Source organism: Schistocerca serialis, chromosome 4, assembly GCF_023864345.2.
Source record: "Schistocerca serialis cubense isolate TAMUIC-IGC-003099 chromosome 4, iqSchSeri2.2, whole genome shotgun sequence".
NCBI classification, from domain to species: Eukaryota; Metazoa; Arthropoda; class Insecta; order Orthoptera; family Acrididae; genus Schistocerca; species Schistocerca serialis.
The window spans coordinates 569916099-569935594 of NC_064641.1; the positions used below are offsets into that span (position 1 = coordinate 569916099).

At 40.4% G+C, this 19496-nt stretch overlaps 1 protein-coding gene across 1 annotated transcript in view; it reads left to right on the plus strand.

The window, feature by feature from the left end:
* The first annotated feature begins 1801 nt into the window (after nt 1-1801).
* LOC126474021 (UNC93-like protein) overlaps nt 1802-19496 on the plus strand; it is a 422847-nt gene continuing 405152 nt past the window's right edge. Inside the window, exon 1 of the mRNA XM_050101426.1 lies at nt 1802-1962. The gene's annotated coding sequence lies outside the window, so the exon portion shown is untranslated. The remainder of the gene's footprint in view (nt 1963-19496) is intronic.

The window sequence follows — 19496 nt, forward strand, 5'->3', positions numbered from 1 at the left end:
TACCTTGTGTACTCACCTAAAAATGGGACTTAACGCTATGAAACCGGTTGTGGTTCCAAATAAAGTATCATACAAACAGCTGCTTGCGTTTTTCATTCCACAAGATTTTTAGAAGCGCTTCCGCCATCTTCACTGTCGCTAGTGTCTCGTCATTTCCGTCTCAGCATCAATAAATTGAACTACTCTTACAAGTGTCTTTTGTACATACCAGCAGCAAAGGACACTCTCAGCTCTCACGTTCAAAGAGGGGACTGCAATATTACAACGCATTGCATTTAGACCGCAAACGTTTGTCTAAATCTACATCTACTTATAGGTTCTGCGAGTCACAGTGAAATGCGTGACTGAGGATACGCCCCACTGTACCAGTTATTAGGGCTTTTTCTCGTTCCGTGCACGTACGGAGCGCGGGAAGAATTAATCTTTAAATGTCTCACGATCGCAATGGGATTTAAAGCCGGTTCTTGAAATTCAAGAGTCTTCCAGTTCAGTTCTTTCATCATCTATGTAATACTCTCCGTCGTGTCAAACATACCTGTGACTATCGGTGCTCTTTAGACGTTCAATATCCCCTGCTAGTCCTATCTGGTACGGGTCCCACCCACATAAGCAACATCCTAGGATGAGTCGCACAAGTGATTTGTATGAAATCTTCTTTGTAGAGTGACTGCATTTCCCTAATAGTCGCCGGCCGCGGTGGTCTAGCGGTTCTGGCGCTGCAGTCCGGAATCGCGGGACTGCTACGGTCGCAGGTTCGAATCCTGCCTCGGGCATGGGTGTGTGTGATGTCCTAAGGTTAGTTAGGTTTAAGTAGTTCTAAGTTCTGGGGGACTTATGACCTAAGATGTTGAGTCCCATAGTGCTCAGAGCCATTTTGAACCCTAATAGTCTATCCATGAACCGAAGACTGTTACCTACTTTACCCACCACTGATTCTATGTGATCGTTTCATATCTCTTCTTAGTGTTAAACCCAAGTATTTATTTTACAGAGTCCAAACGTGAATAACTTATATTATAATCGTCGGATGCTTTCAAGTGGTTCAAATGGCTCTGAGCACTATGGGACTCAACTGCTGTGGTCATCAGTCCCCTAGAACCTAGAACTACTTAAACCTAACTAACCTAAGGACATCACACACATCCATGCCTGAGGTAGGATTCGAACCAGCGACCGCAGCAGTCGCATGGTTCCGGACTGCGCGCCTAGAACCGCGAGACCACCGCGGCCGGCGTCGTCGGATGCTTTGTTTCTTCGTTTCTTCAAGTGCACAATTTTGCATTTCTGAACGTTTACAGCAAGTTGCTAATCTTTGCACCGTTTTGAAATCTAATCAAGGTGTGACTGAATATTTGAATAGCTTCGTTCAGACTGTACTTCGTTGTGGACAACTGCATCATTTTCCAAGCGTCTGAGGTTACAATTAATAATGTCTGCAAAATCATTAATATACTACATTAACAGCAGGGGACCCAGAACACTTCCCTGGTGTACACCCGAAATCACTGCTGCGTCTGTGTGTTCAGCTATTGTATGTCACCAACTTAGTTTCTGCTAGGCCGACCAGATCGCGCAATACTTAAGCTGGCTTCATGTTTTTAATTCGTGTGTTTATCAAGGTGTTCTAAATGTCTGTTTATCTCCACATCTAAATCAACAGGAAAAATTTGTTGTATTTCGAAGAACTCGTAACTGCGCGCCACTGTTTCGGTGGATTGCGCTTCTCTTGTGGGATTACACCATTCCATACCTTCGACACGAGAACTGTTTATCGCTCAGGCGCGTCACAGACACCGCCGACACGGTACCTCAACACGCAGTGCTATCGCGGAGATCAGATAGTCAGCTGTGCCCTTGGAAAGCCCTGCTGCGGCTCAGTGTCATTTCGCGGCTAATACGGACTGTTTGCGCCTACCACGTTTTCTGCGGCTCCGCCTGCAGTCGCTGCAAACAATACCACAGGTAACACTTCAGCGCGTGATTTTGTTTATGCGCTAGCATCTCTCTCACAAGCCACAATGTGTTATTTTGTTTCCGTGAGACGTTATCCGTAGGATCTCACGACTTTCTCAGTCCTCTGATTGTTATAATGCAGCCTGCGAAGATTTCCTTTGTGATGCAAACCTCCTCATCTTGCAGTAGCACCTACACCAACCTTCCTCAATTCTTTGCTATACATTTGGTCATCTTCACCCCTTTCGTTCTCTCTCAGCAGCACCCTGTAGTTCCAGGAAGATTATTCCCTGATGTCTTAAAAGTACATTAATATTCTTAAAATTTACAATTGCAATTGGTACCTCTTCGCCGTTCCCGCCAAACTGGATACATGCGCGACATGTGTTCTTCAGTACCTCCATGGTAAACGTTGTTGTTAAAAGTCGCTACATTAATTATTGCCTCATTCCAGGGGTTTCCTGACACTGATGTCGTAAATATTACGAATTTTTAGCAATGGTGTGTCTATTTTCTAATAGTCGTCATATTTGTTTTATGACTTAAAATTTATCTTTGTGTGCCATCTTAAGATGAATGTCAGGCAGTAACAGAAGAGTCTTAGTTTATATCACACTAGCCCTCTTCAGTGCTTTATCTCTTTATTTTGTACTAAAACCATTAGTTCTAAGTTCTAGGCGACTGATGACCTCAGAAGTTAAGTCGCATAGTGCTCAGAGGCATTTGAACCATCTTGAGCCACTCTTGGAGTTTTAATAATTATAATGACTTGTAACTAATTCATCATATAAATAATGATTTCCTTTCCGATAATATGACGAGTCTTCTAATTTAATGTGCAAAATACTCTTGGAGTTTTGCCGGCCGGAGTGGCCGTGCGGTTCTAGGCGCTACAGTCGGGAGCCGAGCGACCGCTCCGGTCGCAGGTTCGAATCCTGCCTCGTCAACAGCAGCATGAAATACGATAACCTCAATGGAGAAGGGTATGCTTATTTTGTTGTTCAAGCAAATGAAGAAGAAATTTTGCAACGACTCCACAAGAGCAATTTGTACAGAACAGCGAGCTATGTTTGACGTGAACTATAATAATAGTATCTAAAGCAGACGAATCTCTTCTAATTTAATGTGCAAAATACTCTTGGAGTTTTGCCGGCCGGAGTGGCCGTGCGGTTCTAGGCGCTACAGTCGGGAGCCGAGCGACCGCTCCGGTCGCAGGTTCGAATCCTGCCTCGAGCATGGATTTGTGTGATGTCCTTAGGTTAGTTAGGTTTAATTAGTTCTAAGTTCTAGGCGACTGATGACCTCAGAAGTTAAGTCGCATAGTGCTCAGAGGCATTTGAACCATCTTGAGCCACTCTTGGAGTTTTAATAATTATAATGACTTGTAACTAATTCATCATATAAATTATGATTTCCTTTCCGATAATATGACTAGTCGTAAAATAGCCAGTACATTATGTACATATTTTGTATGTAACAAACGATTGGAGATCTAATAATCATAATTAACTAGTGCAAAACACATAGCTTCAGGTTTTCAGTTGTAAAATTTACAATGGTTTAGCAGCAGTGTAACATTTTTCCTCCTTTATTGCTCTAGGTTTAATAAATATTTAATTCTCTGTATTTTCTAGCCTGTGTTTTCCATATACTCCCTGACTGTGATCCACATACTCATCACTTCTGTTCACTTACAAGGAGAGGCCTGCAGCGGAGCGATGGACTTTTTGAAATTATCTATACGGCGATGTAGGTTAAGATCATATGTATCACACACTGCCGGCCGCGGTGGTCGTGCGGTTCTAGCGCTGCAGTCCGGAACCACGGGACTGCTACGGTCGCAGGTTCGAATCCTGCCTCGGGCATGGATGTGTGTGATGTCCTTAGGTTAGTTAGGTCTAAGTAGTTCTAAGTTCTAGGGGACAGATGAGCTGAGATGTTAAGTCCCATAGTGCTCAGAGCCATTTGAACCACACTGCAGCCATGCACCCTGGTAGGCCTTCGTTTGCGAGTAATTGACGAAAAAGTTCGGAATTTTGTGTGACAATAGCGTTAAAGAAGTTAAATTGTATACTTTAGTTGTGCGGAGTAATGAGTAGGATAACAGTTTTGCTTGCAGGAAATTATGAGTTCGAATCTTTAGGTGCTGTGAGATTTTACTAATTTTTAAATCTTTATCGAAATGAATTTGATCGTCATTTTTATTCTATAAATTGATATCAATGTAATTTTTTAATTCCATTCCGTTGTCACATACTTTTAATCATAATATCAACTTCTTCATTTTCTCTCATTTTTCTTTCTACCATTCTTTCTCCACTTACAATCTATGTTCTGGTGTTTTTAATCAGTTTTGTGTGTCAATTTAGATTTAATTTCTTTAATTTTAGCACCCCGTTTTTTGTCTACATTACTGCTTTCGTTACATCAATTTCTCATTTTGCTTGAATTTCGTTTCCCTTATAAACTCGTCTTTCATTTAAATTTTCATCTTTTCATATTCGATGCATATTTTGGTTATGTTTTAAATGTTTGTATGACGATTACCATGCAGAAAAAAATTGCACACCTGGTAACAAAAATACATTTGTCACACCACTGCAAAAACATAAATGTATTATTCATCTTTTGTTTTTTAACTAATAAATAAGAATTTTCAAATAATTAAATACTATAGTAGATAAATGAAATTAAATTCATATTCACAAAAATTCTTGTTGGAAGAAGACTAATGTAAAGAAAAAGTAAAACAGTTCATACAGTGATTAAAACAATGTGACAAAGGAATAGAAATAAAAAATTACATTTAAGCCAAATTATTGAATAAAAATAATGATCGAAGTAATTCCGATAAAGAATAAAAAATAAAAAAATATGTACCCTACGAGATTCGATCTCACATTAATGCAGATTTTTTTGACGCTATTGAGTATCGCACAAAACTCTGATTTTTTTGTCAATTACTCACAAGCGAGGACCCACGAGGGTGAATGGCTGCAGTGTGTAATATCTGGGATCTTAACCGACATCATCCTATAGATAGTTTCAAAAAGTCTATCGCACTATTGGTAACCTCTCCTTGTTAATTTTAAGCACCTTTTTTGGAGCACCATAAACTATTCGACTACGATCTTTTCCAGTTTCACCGCCGTCAGTGATCGAGTCTCGTGCCATTATACACTCCTGACGTATATCACAAATTTCTTTGTCAGGTTAAGACCTCTGTTTGTTAGTAGCATACATCCTTTGGCGAGTGATGATCTCCTAGCTTCTGCTAGCCTGCTTCTTATATGGCGTTTTATTTGTCTGTCTGCTTTCCTTTGGGTTCTAAATGTGTCACAATTCCTCTACTTGGTCTACTGTATCGTTCACAATTTCGATGCCATGTTTGTCGCAAATTTCGTTTTTGATAATTCTGAATAACTCTCTATGTCTTCAGTTTACTTTCTTTTCATAGTCTTTGTTCAATAGACAGTTCATCACATTCATCAGGTGCTGTAATTCTTTTTCAGTCCATAGAGGACGTTAATGTTCCCAGGACATCTAACTCCTTTCATCCTCAGTTTTAACCACACTTTCGAAATTTTCCTTCGTTGCTTCTTCGATGCATGTTGAACAGTACAGGAGACAAACTGAGCATCTGTTTCATATCCTTGTTAATCCGAGCACTTCCTTCTTGGTCTTCCAGTAAGATCATTTTTTTCCTGAACATTGTATATTTCCCGTTTTTTCCTAGTGATATGAATTTGTCGAATGTTAGAATCAGTTGCAGAATTGTAGCTCTTATACGCTGTGATGACGTTACCAGTATCGTAATACGAAATAAATAGTCGAACTTGCAAAACTTCGTAAGGCAAACTAAAAAACAAATAATGTCTACATGATTACCCTGCAATTCACAATTAAGTGCCTGGCACAGGGTTCATCGAACCATCTTCAAGCGATTTCTCTACCGTTCCACTCTCGAACGGAACGCGGGAATAAACGAGCACATAAATCTTTCTGTGCAAACTCCGATTTCTGTTATTTTATTGTGATGATCATCTCTCCCTATGTATGTGGTGGCCAACAAAATATTTTCTCAATCAGAAAAGAAAATTGGTGACTGAAATTTCACAGGTAGATCCTGCCATAACAAAAACAGCCTTTGAGTTAATGATTGCCATATTTCGGGGTAATACAAAACGATCTTACCTTGTTAGAAGTTTTTCGATGGCCTCCGTCTGTTCTACCTCATGCGTATTCCACGTGATCAGAAGAGGGTGGACAGGCGTAATGTAAGCAGTCTCTGTAGTAGACCCTTGAATTTTCTAAGTGTTCCGCCTATGTATCGCAGTCTTTGGTTTGCTTTCCCCACAACATTATCTATGTGATCGTTCAAATTTAAGTTCTTCATAACTGTAATCGCGAAGTATTTAATTGAATTTACAATAACAAATTTGTGTGATTTATCAGATTTTTTAGTACTCACGTTGATGACTTCACACTTTTCATTATTTATAGTCAATTGCTACTTTTCGCACCAGACATATATCTTGTCTAAATCATTTTGCAACCGGATTTCATCACCTGATGTCTTAACAAGACGGTAAATGGCAGCAAGATCTACAAACAACCTAAGAGACCCGCTCAGGTTACTTCCTATGTCAGCCGAAGTCCTATAACACTTCCTTGGGGAACGTCAGGTATTACTTCTGTTTTACTCGATGACTTTCCATCAACTACTACGAACTGTGGGCGCGAATCCAGTCGCACCGCTGAGACGAAACTCCTCTATAGGCACACAATTTGATTACAAGTCACTTGGGGGAACTCTGTCAAAAGCCTTCTGGAAATCTAGAAACATGGAATGAATTTTATATCACCTGTCGATGCCATTCAGTACTTCGTGAGAGTAAACAGCTAGTTGTGTTTCAAAAGAACGACATTTCTGGATCCCTGTTGACTATTTGTCAGTAAATAACTGTCATAATTACTTTCGACTACTTGCTCGAAGCGAAACAACTAGACTGTAGAAGTTAGAACCAAATTTCCATTGGTTTGGACTATTTTTTCAGAAACGATTGAAGTCTAGACCAACTGCAGTGCTACGTAATGTGTCTTTTTTCTATTGCACATACGTATATAACTTGTGAGTTCCGCTTACCCAATGGGCGAATGGCTTCAGTTAAAATACAGAAGGTGAGAGGGAGGTGAATTGTCTTGATCACCGAAACTGTAACCATCTGATACTCCCTCCAGTTTGCCACTTTTCAGTTAGATGCTGAAAAGTAGCCTTAAGCTGCAGCATTCACAAAATAAAATAGAATAAAAATACGATGAACCATGTGTCCTCGTCTCACCTTAAATTGTAAATCTTGCACATAGAAAAGAAGTGCAGTTATCTTGACTTGATGGAAGAACTGTAAATCATCATTCATGAAAAGAAAGATGGACATATTCTGAATGGCCAAGGTAATGACAGCAGAATTATATTTCCTAGCGCCTAAATACAATTATTTTAAGAAAGACACACAATTATAAATTTTCAATGACTCTTCAACGAAGAAGCTACAGTAGAAGCTGACTACTGCAGTCTTAGGAAATGAGGAAAATATTGGTCACCAGTAGAACAGCATCATGGTTAATAGATGAGCTTACGCAGTAATACCGCGGACATCTCAGATCACAGCAATTCCCAGAGCTCTGCATGAGCGTCTACTAGACATTGTTGGAGCCCACAGCAGTTCAACAGGACGTGGCCTGGTGCAATGTGCGGTGTGAGATGAATCGGCCACTGATAGAAGTTGTCGATTTTAATGCAAGACGTCGACCCGTAGTCCAATGTGTTTTTATTCCATTTTATTTCGCTAACGCCGCAATTCTGTTGATGGACTTTTTAGCGTCTTAACCAGATGAGTAAAGTCTTACAATCTACCAACAAGAGCACTGTCTCTCAAACGCTTTGTTGTGGGTCGGTAAAAAAATTTCGGTTGAATTCTACCAACCAATACTGTAAAAAAAAAAAAAAAAAAAAAAAAAGGTCACCTCACATCCGTAATCGATAATATTAAAGATTATTCGACGGATTCTCAGGAATGAGGAAATTATCTACGACAGACGATTGTTCAGCTAAATCTTGAAATTGTTTGTTTGCCTGGCAGTGTTACCAAGTGAAGCTTGTCTGGCAGTGTTACCAACTGAAGCAATCTCTTATGAGTTAGTTATTCGAAAGCGCAACAGCCATGATCTATAATTTCCACAAAGGGTTCAGTCTCACTCCTAGCTACTCAATGTACGTTCTTTGCGAACAATTGATATAGATATGTAGGTCAGCTTCGCCCCTATCAATTCCAGAGTGTTAACTTCTACGGCTGCCGCCTTGAAGTTTTCTGATAACTGCAGGAGGCTCTCAAAGAAACCTGAGCGAATGATAGCGCTTTCCTTTTCTTGTAAACCACTCTTGCTGAGTACTTAATTGCCTCTGTTTCGAGTGTTTTTGCCATTGCACTTACACAGAAACACCAGAAGACTTTTGTTTTGACTTAGAAATGGTCTGTTACCTGAATTACTAATATTTGTCAACGTATTCTGTCGAAAAGGTATTACTTTATAATAATGTTTCGATTTAGTCGTTGCTAGATAAAAGATGTTGCCAGAGGATTCATTAATTTCACTGACATCCTTATGACCTATGCGTGTTTCAACACAGCTAAATCGTCATCAATACGGTAGCTATATTTACTGAACAGAAGATTTTTTCAAAAGTCGTATGAAAAACCAAACCTTATAAATTTTATGATAAAAAAATAAAAATTGTTTCTCACCTCTCTCTGGCGTTACATTATTTCTGAGGGACAGAGGAACTAAATATTATTTCCCATAACACCTTTCATTGGTGTTACAGTACTTGGGAGATACTACGTGGAGGTTGTTTCTTTTTCACATGAAAGCATTCGAGAAGGTCCCGCACATCTGCTTAGAGAACTACAAGGGGGGCGGTCAAAACGTTTCCCTTTGAGGGTGTTGCCGCAGCGTATATGCAATGAGGGTGGAGAACCACTGACGTGAAAATAAGCCATCAATGTGGCGTTCTTGTATTTCGGACGTGTGTGCGGCAAATACAGAAACGGGAACTATGGCGCCGTTACTACAATATGCATTTAAACGGCACCGACGAGCTGGCCATTCTTTTATTGGCTTCCGAGTGACAAACGTGGGTAGATATCCATCGGAGACCGAAAAATATGTACGGGGTAGTATGGCTGTCGAAAACCACCGTTGTTGAAAGCCACCGTTGTGGAATGGTGCCTGTAATATCTTTCAGTGACGAAGGCTACACGTTCATTGAGCGCGGTTTTGCAGGCGGCGAAAGGTGCCACGACTGGGAAGAAGAATCGAGAGCGTCGACAAGGCATACAATGCAGTGATGTCATCCATCGCCCCTCGCTCCATAAAGTTAAAGAGTCAGCCATCTGTTGCAAAATTGTTGCTCACCGCAACGTTGTAGAAATTACTGCGTGCAGTTAAGGTTAAAGGTCCGGGAAAACTGCAACAAGGTTTGCTGCTGATTCGAGACAACGATCGTCCCCATATCGCAAATTTCGTGAAATAGAACCTAGTCAGCTCAGGTGGGAGACACTTTAGCACCCACCCTACAGCCCTGCTCTTGCTCTCTCTCCACGCGATTAGCGCGCCTGCAGTGCTTACAAAAGTCCTTGAAGGGTCGACGAATCTCATCGCGCGAGGATGTACAGCAGGCAGTTAGGGACATCTTCACACAGCATGACGCTTTTTTCTACCAAACGGGTATCAGAAACGTGGATCCTCGGTGGGGTGAACGCGTCGGTCCTCACAGTGATTTTGCCGGTTTGCCATACCGATTGTGGGCTCTACAACCTTCCAAAGGAAACTTTTAATCGCCCCTACAAATAAGTTCTTAGAGAAGATACGGACGATCAGACAACTGCACTATATACCTTAGTTTATTGTCCTAATCGTGTATAAATCAAAATACAATAACGGAGGTAAACCCCTTATATGAGTAATAATAGTGTGGGCCATTGTTGTAACATCAAGCACATTACGTTATGGCGGGCGTAGTTTGACTCGATGACGTCTGAGCCAACGAAACGGTCATATAGTACATCATACAATATCCTAAATCTAAACTGGAAAAGAGAAAGATGAAATACGTGGAAACACTGAACAGACAATATTATTAATACTTGCAACCAATGTTTTACGATTTCTATTCAGTTACGTGTATCGTATAGATAAGAAGAAATGTTATCTGTTTTTGCTACTGAATGTTTATTTTGTTCTTAACCGAACAGGTTTAGCCTAATCATATCAGATATTTGTTATGATTGTGACTATGTAGTATGAATAGGTGGAACATGTTTGGATAAAAATAAAAATAAACGTTCAGTATCGGAAGGCAGAGAACTTATGTTCTTGGTAAATCAAATTTATCAACATCGTAATCTTAAACAAAAAACAATAATAAAAATAAACACCATCAGACTTAATACCCTTTTACGAATCATAATATACCGGCGGAAAAATGCTGCTGTTTGGGCACAGATAAAGTGAATACACTGATCAGCCACAACATTTTGATCGCCGATTTTCTGTCTCTATAAACCGGTCTAGGCGACAGCTGCGTCACCTGGCGAGAAATGACTGCTACTCACACTCACGCACGGTGCATGCAGTATCAGTGAGCTTGCTGCCCGTCTGTAGAATGGGGAAGGCGCAATATCTATCTGAATTCCACCAAGAGCATATTTTGATGGCCTGGAGACTCGGTGTGACTTTTCGAATGTTCGAGGAGTGCTGTGGTGAGTGCCTTCAACCCGTGGCGGAACCAAGGTGAAACCACATCCAGACGTCGTTGGATTAGGCGGCAACACCTCATTACAGATGGTGTCGGACTTCGTAGGCTGGGCAGAGTACAACTGTGTATGGACACATAGTGCACCGACCTCTGTAAACGATGGGCTCCCGCAGCCGACGACCCATGCATGTACCAACGTTAACACCATGACTTCGGCAACTGCAGCTGAAATGGGCATGGGTTCTTATGCACTGGACGTTGGCTTAGTGCAAGAGCGTTGCATAGTCTGATGAATCCCGAAACCTTCTTCGCCATGCTGATTGGAGTGCGCAAATTCTTCCTCTTCGAGGGGAACAGCTCCTTGACATATGTACTGCCGAACGGAAAAAAAACTCACGGCAGCCTCATTATGCTCTACGGAACATTCACGTGGGCATGCATGGGTCCACTGGAGCTCTTGCAAGGCACAATTGTGGCTAATGAATTGCGTAAGCAGGTTGCAGTTCAAGTACACCCCTTCATGAGGGTCATTTTTTCCGAGGGCAGTGTCATTTTTCAGCAAGATAATACGGCGTGCCGGAAGGACAGGAATGTGATAGAGTGATTCGAGGAACACAGTTACGAGTTCAAATTGAAGTGCTGGCTCCTCAGCTCGCCAGACCTGAATCCGATCGATCACGTTTGGTATGTGACTGAATGTGGAGACAGAGCTCATCCCCCCCACACACACACATTTGGCCCCCACCCCCACCTTCCCGGAATTTCCGGGAATTAGGTGACTCGTTTGTGCAGAGCGACCTACCATTACTTCCATGCTATGACGCGACACCGCTATCACCCATGCCAAAGGTGGACCTACAGGCTATTAGGTAGGTGGTCATAGTACTCTGGCTGATCAGTGCTTCTTCCTCTTTAAAAGAATCTGAAACAAGAGTGGGGAATCAGCTGCCTCAGTCCTCACTCCGGCTTCCTCTCCAAACATTTTGAGAAGGGAACGTAGTCGCGCTATTTGAACAGAGAATACTATCAATACCTTTACCCAATCATTATTTCTAGTTACGGCTTCATACTCAGCATGCTCCTGTCACCACCACTGTCTACATATGTCTCTCTCCCTCTGTCTCCTTTTTCTCCCATTGATGTATTGTACACTCCCGTAGTCTCCTCGCTCACTTGCACTGTCTCCTTTTTTTGATCACTGACACCGACTCCACAATATCTCGACAGCTCTAAAAGTTTGGGTTCCAACTTATTTTCTGCCTGTACCCACGAGCTTAAGACTTTGGTCCAAAACGCCCCCTCTCCTGTAACTAACTGTTAAAGATATGGGAGGGTACAGATCCCCCAAGCCTATTTCTGATCTCCTCATCTAAATTTCTCATTTCCACTATCTCTTGTCTCTCTTGCTTCTGTGTGAATGCAGCTATCTCTTTTATTGCCACTGTCCCTCACTGACTATCAATACCTTGTCTCTTTGTCTCCCACTGCTGTTGCCTTCATCCATCCGTCCTCATCTCTCTATGCCACCTACTCTCTACTATTATCGCTGTCTTCTCTCTGTTTGTCTCTCGCTGGCATGATCTTATCCCTCTTCCACCGTTGCGAGGTAGGTGGAAAAAGATTTAAAGCAGCTTGCCGCAGTGGTAACACCGGTTCCCGTCAGATCACTGAAGTTAAACGTTGACAGGCTGGGATAGTACTACTTGGATGGCTGAACATCCGGTCTGCCGAGCGCTGTTGGCAAGCAGGGTGCACTCAGCCTTATTGAGGTAAACTGAGGAGTTAGTTGATGGAGAAGTAGCGGCTCCAGTCTCGTAATCTGACATACGGCCGGGAGAGCGGTGTGCTGACCACATGCCCCTCCATATCCACATCCAGTGACGCCTGTGGTCTGAGGATGACACGGCGGCCGGTTGGTGCCGTTGGGCCTTCCAAGGCCTGTTTGGAGGTAGTTTAGTAGTTTTGTAGTACTTTAGTTTTTCTGCCAGAGGTTTTAAAGAGGAACGTATTCCCCTTTTTTCGCTCCGACAAGACCATTCCCGTCATTTTTCTCCTACAGCTGGGGGTGAAACGAGTCTGACAGGTAAGTAAAGCTTTGACTGTTTATTGACGTACTTCAATGCTTTTATACACTTTGACACATCTAAACAACCAATGTGCAGAATATATACTTAACAAATAAAATTCTGGATACTTTGCTCATCAATCGCATTTCACCTAAAACACCCAAGCTATGATTTTTATCTTTCAATAGTAAAAATGTTATGAGAAATATATTACTGAATATGCAGTCTTCCAAGTTTTATACAATTTTTGGCAGTCATTTTCATTCCTTTTCAGACTTGTTAAGACCATTTTCGACCCTTTTTTGTCATTTCAGCACGTCTTTAGTATTTGATATACCTTAAAAGCCAATTACATACTGATAGATTGTCTGGTTGGGTTGTTCTTGTCAGAGTCGACACCAAACCAACACCGAGAACGATAGTGCAGGTGTACATTCGACACAGCAAGCTGCAGATGAAAAGACAGAGAAACTATATGACGATATTGAAAAGTAATACGATACGTAAAGGTACATGAAAATGTAATAGTAGCTAAGGACTGGAATGCAGTTGTAGGGGAAGTAGCAGAAGAAGCGGTTACAGGAGAATATGGAGTTGGTACAAGGAATGAGACAGGAGAAAGACTAATAGAGTTCTGTAATAAAAATCGGCTGGTAGCAGCGAGTACTCTGTTCAATAACCACACGAAGATGAGATATACTTGGAGAAGGGCGAATGATACGGGAAGGGTTCAGTTAGAGTATATCATGGTCAGACAGAGATTGCGAAATCAGATACTCGATTGTAGGGAGTACCCAGGAGCGGATATAGACTCAGATCACAATATAGAGCCACGCGGGATTAGCCGAGCGGTTTTTGGCGCTGCAGTCATGGACTGTGCCGCTGGTCCCGGAGGAGGTTTGAGTCCTCCTTCGGGCATGGGTGTGTGTGTGTTTGTCCTTAGGCTAATTTAGGTTACGTCGTGTGTAAGCTTTGGGACTGATGACCTTAGCAGTTAAGTCCCATAAGATTTCACACCCATTTGAACATTATTTTAACACAATATAGAGATGATGAAGAGTAGGCTGATGTTTAACGGATTAGCCAGGAAGACTCTATACACAAAGAAGTTGGATACGGAAATACTAAGGAATGGAGAGATACGCTATAGGTGCAGCAGTAAGGAATAGCGCAGTAGGCAGTGCAGTTGAAGTGGAATGGACATCTCTAGAAACGAAACCAAAAGCGTTGCAAAGAAAAACATAGGTACAACGAAGGTAACTGCGAAGAATCAGTGGGTAACAGAAGAAATACTTCAACTGATCGATGAAAGAAGAAAGTACAAAAATGTTCAGGGATATTCGGAACACAGAAATTCACTTCTCTGAAGAAGGAAATAAATAGGAAGTGGAGGGAAGCTAAGACGAAATGGCTGCATGAAAAACTTGTAGATATCGAAAAGAAATGGTTGTTGGAAGGATTGACTCTGCATATAGGAAGGTCAACACAACATTCATTGAAATTAAAAGCAAGGGTGGTAACATCAAGAGTGTAACGGTAATTCCACTGTCAAATGCAGAGGAGAGAGCGGATGGATGGAAACAGTACATTCAAGGCCTCTGCGAGGGAAACATTGTCTGAAATGATCGAAGAAGAAACGGATGTCGGTTTAGAGAGCTTTGGAGTACTTAAAGATCAAGTAAGGCAGAAGGGGTGGAGAATAATCCAACAGAATTACTAAAAAGACTTGGGGGGGGGGGGGGAGGGGGAGTAAATGGTAGAAAACTATTATTCACGTTTGCTCATAAAATGTAGCAGTCTGTCCACATACCATCAGACTTTCGAAAAAATATCATCCACACAATTACGAAGACTGGAAGAGATGACAAGTGCGAGAATTATCACACAATCAGCTTAACAGCTCATGCATCCATGTTGCTGAGAAGAAGAATATATAGAAGAATGGAAAAAAATATTGACAATGTGTCAGGTGACTATCAGTTTGGCTTTAGGAAAGTAAAGGCTCTAGAGAGGCCATTCTGCCATGGTGGTTGATAATGGAAGGCATACTAAAGAAAAATCAAGACACGTTCATAGGATTTGTCGACATGGAAAAAGCGTTCGATAAGGTAAAATAGTCCAAGAGAGATGGTTCAAATGGCTCTGAGCACTATGAATAGTCCAAGATGTTTGAAACTCGGAGAAAAATAGGGTAAGATATGGGGACAGACGGGAAATACACAATATATACAAGAGCCAAGAGAGAAATTAAGAGTGGACGACCAAGAGCGAAGTTCTCTGATTGAGAAGGGTGTAAGACAGGAATGTAGTCCTTCGCCCCTTATGTTCAATCTGCCAACAAAGAAACAACGATCGAAATAAAAGAAAGGTTCAAGAGTGGAAATAAAATTCAAGGTGACAGAGTGTCAATTATGCAATTCACTGATGACATTGCTATACTGAGTGAAAGTGAAGAAGCATTACATAATCTGCTGATTTAAATGATCAGTTTGACGAGTACAGAATATGGACTGAGAGTAAATCGAAGAAAGACAAAAGTAATGAGAAGTAGCAGAAATGAGAACAGAGAGAAACTTAATATCAGGGTTGATGGTCACGAAGTAGATGAAGTTAAGGAATTCTGCTACCTAGGCAGTAAAATAATAAGTGACGGACACAGCAAGGAGGAGGTGAAAAGCATACTAGCACTGGCAAAAAGAGCATTCCTGGTCAAGAGAAGTATACTGCTATCAAACATGATCCTTCATTTGAGGAAGAAATTTCTGAGAATGTTCATTTGGAGCACTGCATTGTATGGTCGTGAAATATGGTCTGTTGGAAAACCGGAACGGAACCGAATCGAAGATTTTGAGATATGCTGCTACAGACGATTGTTGATTAGATGGACTGATAAGGTAAGGAGTGAGGAGGTTCTGCGCAGAATTGTAGAGGAAACGAACATATGGTAAACACTGACAAGGGGAAGGGACAGGATGATAGGACATTTGTTAAGACATCAGGGAATGACTTGCATGGTACCAGAGGGAGCTGTAGAGGGTAAAAACTGTAGAGGAAGACAGAGAATGGACTATATTGGAATATATCCAGCAAATAATTGTGGACATAGGTTGCAAGCTCTACTCTGAGATGAAGAGGTTGGCACAAGAGAGGAATTCATGGCGCGCCGTATCAAACCACTAAACAAAAAAAAAAAAAATCTTCTGAATTTCTACTGGTGAAAAAAATACTGACTGAAAACGTCTTTCCTGGCCTCAGAATCTCTGAGATGAACCCAGACCCTTGCCATGTGTTCACTACGACACTTAAAACTACATTTATACCTCAGACAGGTTTTCAGTTGCATAGTTTACGTGCACAACTGTGGTAACATTGATGCTCTAGATACCGGAAAGGGATAACGAAATCGCAAAAAGATTCGTAGTTTTCCGAGAACACATTTTAAGAACATACGGTATAAAATTCGTCAGTCTCTCGTGTTTTGAAATTACGGCCATCCTACAACTGATACTTCTCATACCCAAAATCATAGATCTTCGGTGTGTTTTCGGGAACAAATGGTGTTATTACAGACCTCCCATGGTCCATCCCAGACCACACCTACTGCAAAAAAGCCAACCTGTTTGCTAAATTCACCTGGACTGGAGGTATGTGTAATGTTTATGTTTGGACCGTATGTTGTAATATAGTTACAGCATGCCCATTCTTCCGGTAGATATACATGTGGTCGCTAGGCCAAGGGTTGTCCAAAACACTTAACTCCTTCTCTGTTAACAATAGAACCCAAGCTCCGATTTTTTTGAAAATCACTCAGCTCTACTCTAGACGTATTCGAAAATTCACCCTAGATAACAACCTGGGTGATTAGGTAAATTAAATAAAACTTTATGAAGTATTAATCAACAACTAAAATATGTGTTATATCTACATCTTGCTGAAGAATTTTGGGAACAGATTTTGGTGAAGTAGCACCACTTAGGGCCATCAGGAGCTACACCCCCAACAAAATACTGTGTGGTGTATCGCCTAAAGATGGGACGGTACTTCAGGCTTTAACAGTTTCCTAATTGCCTCATTTTTATTCAGAATAACGTCAGTGTGTAAGTGTCTATGGCATACGTTGTATCCACAAGTACCTCTAACGAGTAAACTTGACGTTCCGAGGGTAATGTCGTTTAATAACATTTTAATTGCTAAATTTTATACTATAATGTGGCATTGGCACTCAGTATGTAATAAAATGAGTAGATTTCTCAGTTGTATCTTACAGTGTCTGTTATGTCCGCAAGGAATTTTGTTTTGAACGATAGCTAAATTGACTTCTGTAATCCCATAAAAAGTATTCTTTGAACAGTAGTATCATGAACAAACATAAATGAAACCTCTTTTATGGGTCTATGGAATGAATAAGTAATATAATCTAATTTAATCTAATATAAACGAAGATATTTCCATTCTGTCAGAACACAGGACAACGAAAATTTTTTTTAAAAACTTTTTTGACTTTGATAGCTGACCTTTATAGATATTTATGAGCTAAATCCAAATCTAGCCTTAGTTTTTTCGTATCACCCATAGTTTTCGAGCAATATGCTTTTTAGAATATAGTATAAAAATCCTATGCTACATGGTAAAATGGAGAAATTAATGAAACGCTTTGTTACAACATAAGCATGGTTTGTATTTACAGTAAGTTACTTAAAACAACTGTATGTGTTAATAGAGGTTTCACTTGTCAGCTGGAATTGGTTTGTATTCTCTTTCTCTTTTTTGTTTGAAGCTTCTTGGGTAGCTTTTTATACAATGAGTCGCTTGCTGAACTTCTCGGTGAAGTGACCAACAGTAGTCCCCCATCATGATGGTGTTCCAGCGGCCTTGGTAGCGTTCTTCCATCAATTTAATGTCCTGGTGAAAACGCTCTCCTTGCTCCTTACTTATATCTCCCATATTGTCTGGGAGGCAATAATGCTGGCTGTTCAAAAAGTGAACTTTCAGGCTCATTAAACATGCTAAAGTTGTAAACTTCTTTAACATTTTAGCTATAATAGAAACTTATTCTGGGACTTTCTGATGTCCTAAGAACTTTTTAAAGACTTGTTTAAATGATACCCATGCTTCTTTCTCATTTAAGTTCATTGTGGATTCAAAGTTAACATCAAACATCAATTTTATATTGTCAGGTCCGACAAAGATGCCTTCTTTTAGTTTAGTTTCTGGAAGGTGTGGAAACTTTCGGCATAGATACTTAAAACATGGTCCATCTTTAGGCAAAGCCTTTACAAACTGTTTGATTAAGCCTAACTTTATGTGTAGAGGTAGTAGGAGTACGTTTCTTGGATCTACAAGGTTTTTGCGTAGAATGTTCTTCTCACCATGTTTTAAAGACTCCTTCACATGCCAGTTCTTTCTGCACCAGTCTTGATCCCTAGCCCTACAGTTTCATTCACACAAGAAACATGGAAATTTGATAAAGCCACCTTGCTGACCAAGGCGCATGCATGTTACATTTAGATTGCCACATATCATCCAACCATGAGCAGAATAGCATATTTTATTTAGCGCTTTTTCTAGATTTTCATAGCTTTCTTTCACATGTATAGAATGTCCATCAGGTATAGATGCATACATGTTACCATTGTGTAATAAAACAGCCTTTGAACTAGTCTTGGATCAATCAATAAACAGCCTCCAGTCTTCCTTTTTATATTCAATACCAAATTTATTCATCAGACCAGGAATTTCTGAGCAGTACACTAAATCACCTTCTTCTTGAAAAAACTTAGAAAATAGCTTCTCTCTCTTTCTGGACATGTATATACTCGTTCCAACTTCCAATAAGTTCTTTTCTTTTAATCTAGATCCAAGCAATTCAGCTTTTTCTTTTGTTAAGCCCCGATCCCTAACCAAATCGATAAGATCGGTCTGAGTAAACAATTTTGGCTCTAGACTATCTGTATTACAATGGAATTCATCATCATCTGGTTCATGTAAATCAGATTGTGTATCAGAAAATACTTCTATTGGAATAGAATTTAAACCATCTGGTGGTTCATGAACCGGCAAAACTATACCATGCCTTACTGTTCGGATGGCGGACGGACGGTAAGATTAGCTTATTACCATTTTGTTTTCGAATTATGACCAGTAACATCAACACTGCAGAAGTATCAATCATCAGAATCATTTCTTGGATCCCTTCATGTCATAAGAACACTGAATCTAAAGCCTTTTATCTCTTTTTTGGACCATTTTCTCAGATCTTCAACACACACATAACATACCTTATGTAGCGCCCAAGAGTTATCTTGATCACCAAATATAGATCCAAAGTATGATAGATAAACCTTTTTCACAAAGTCTGTAATGTTTCTTTGGTATGTTTTATTCACAAATTCACCACACATATAACAAAAACTATCATCAGAGTTTCTATAACCATGGTTAGACGTCATACTGAGCACATGTAAAGGAAATGGGAAAGTGAGGTTATGTTGACAATAAACAAAACACCATCTGTTAACACAAAAATAGAATCGACCTATTTCTCCAGCAAATGTTTTTCAGCAGTGATACCAACGTCATCCACATTAATTACACCTCCTTTTTAAGTTATTTTAACTATATATACTATTAAATAAATTTAACTGTGAAATCTGAAGAAA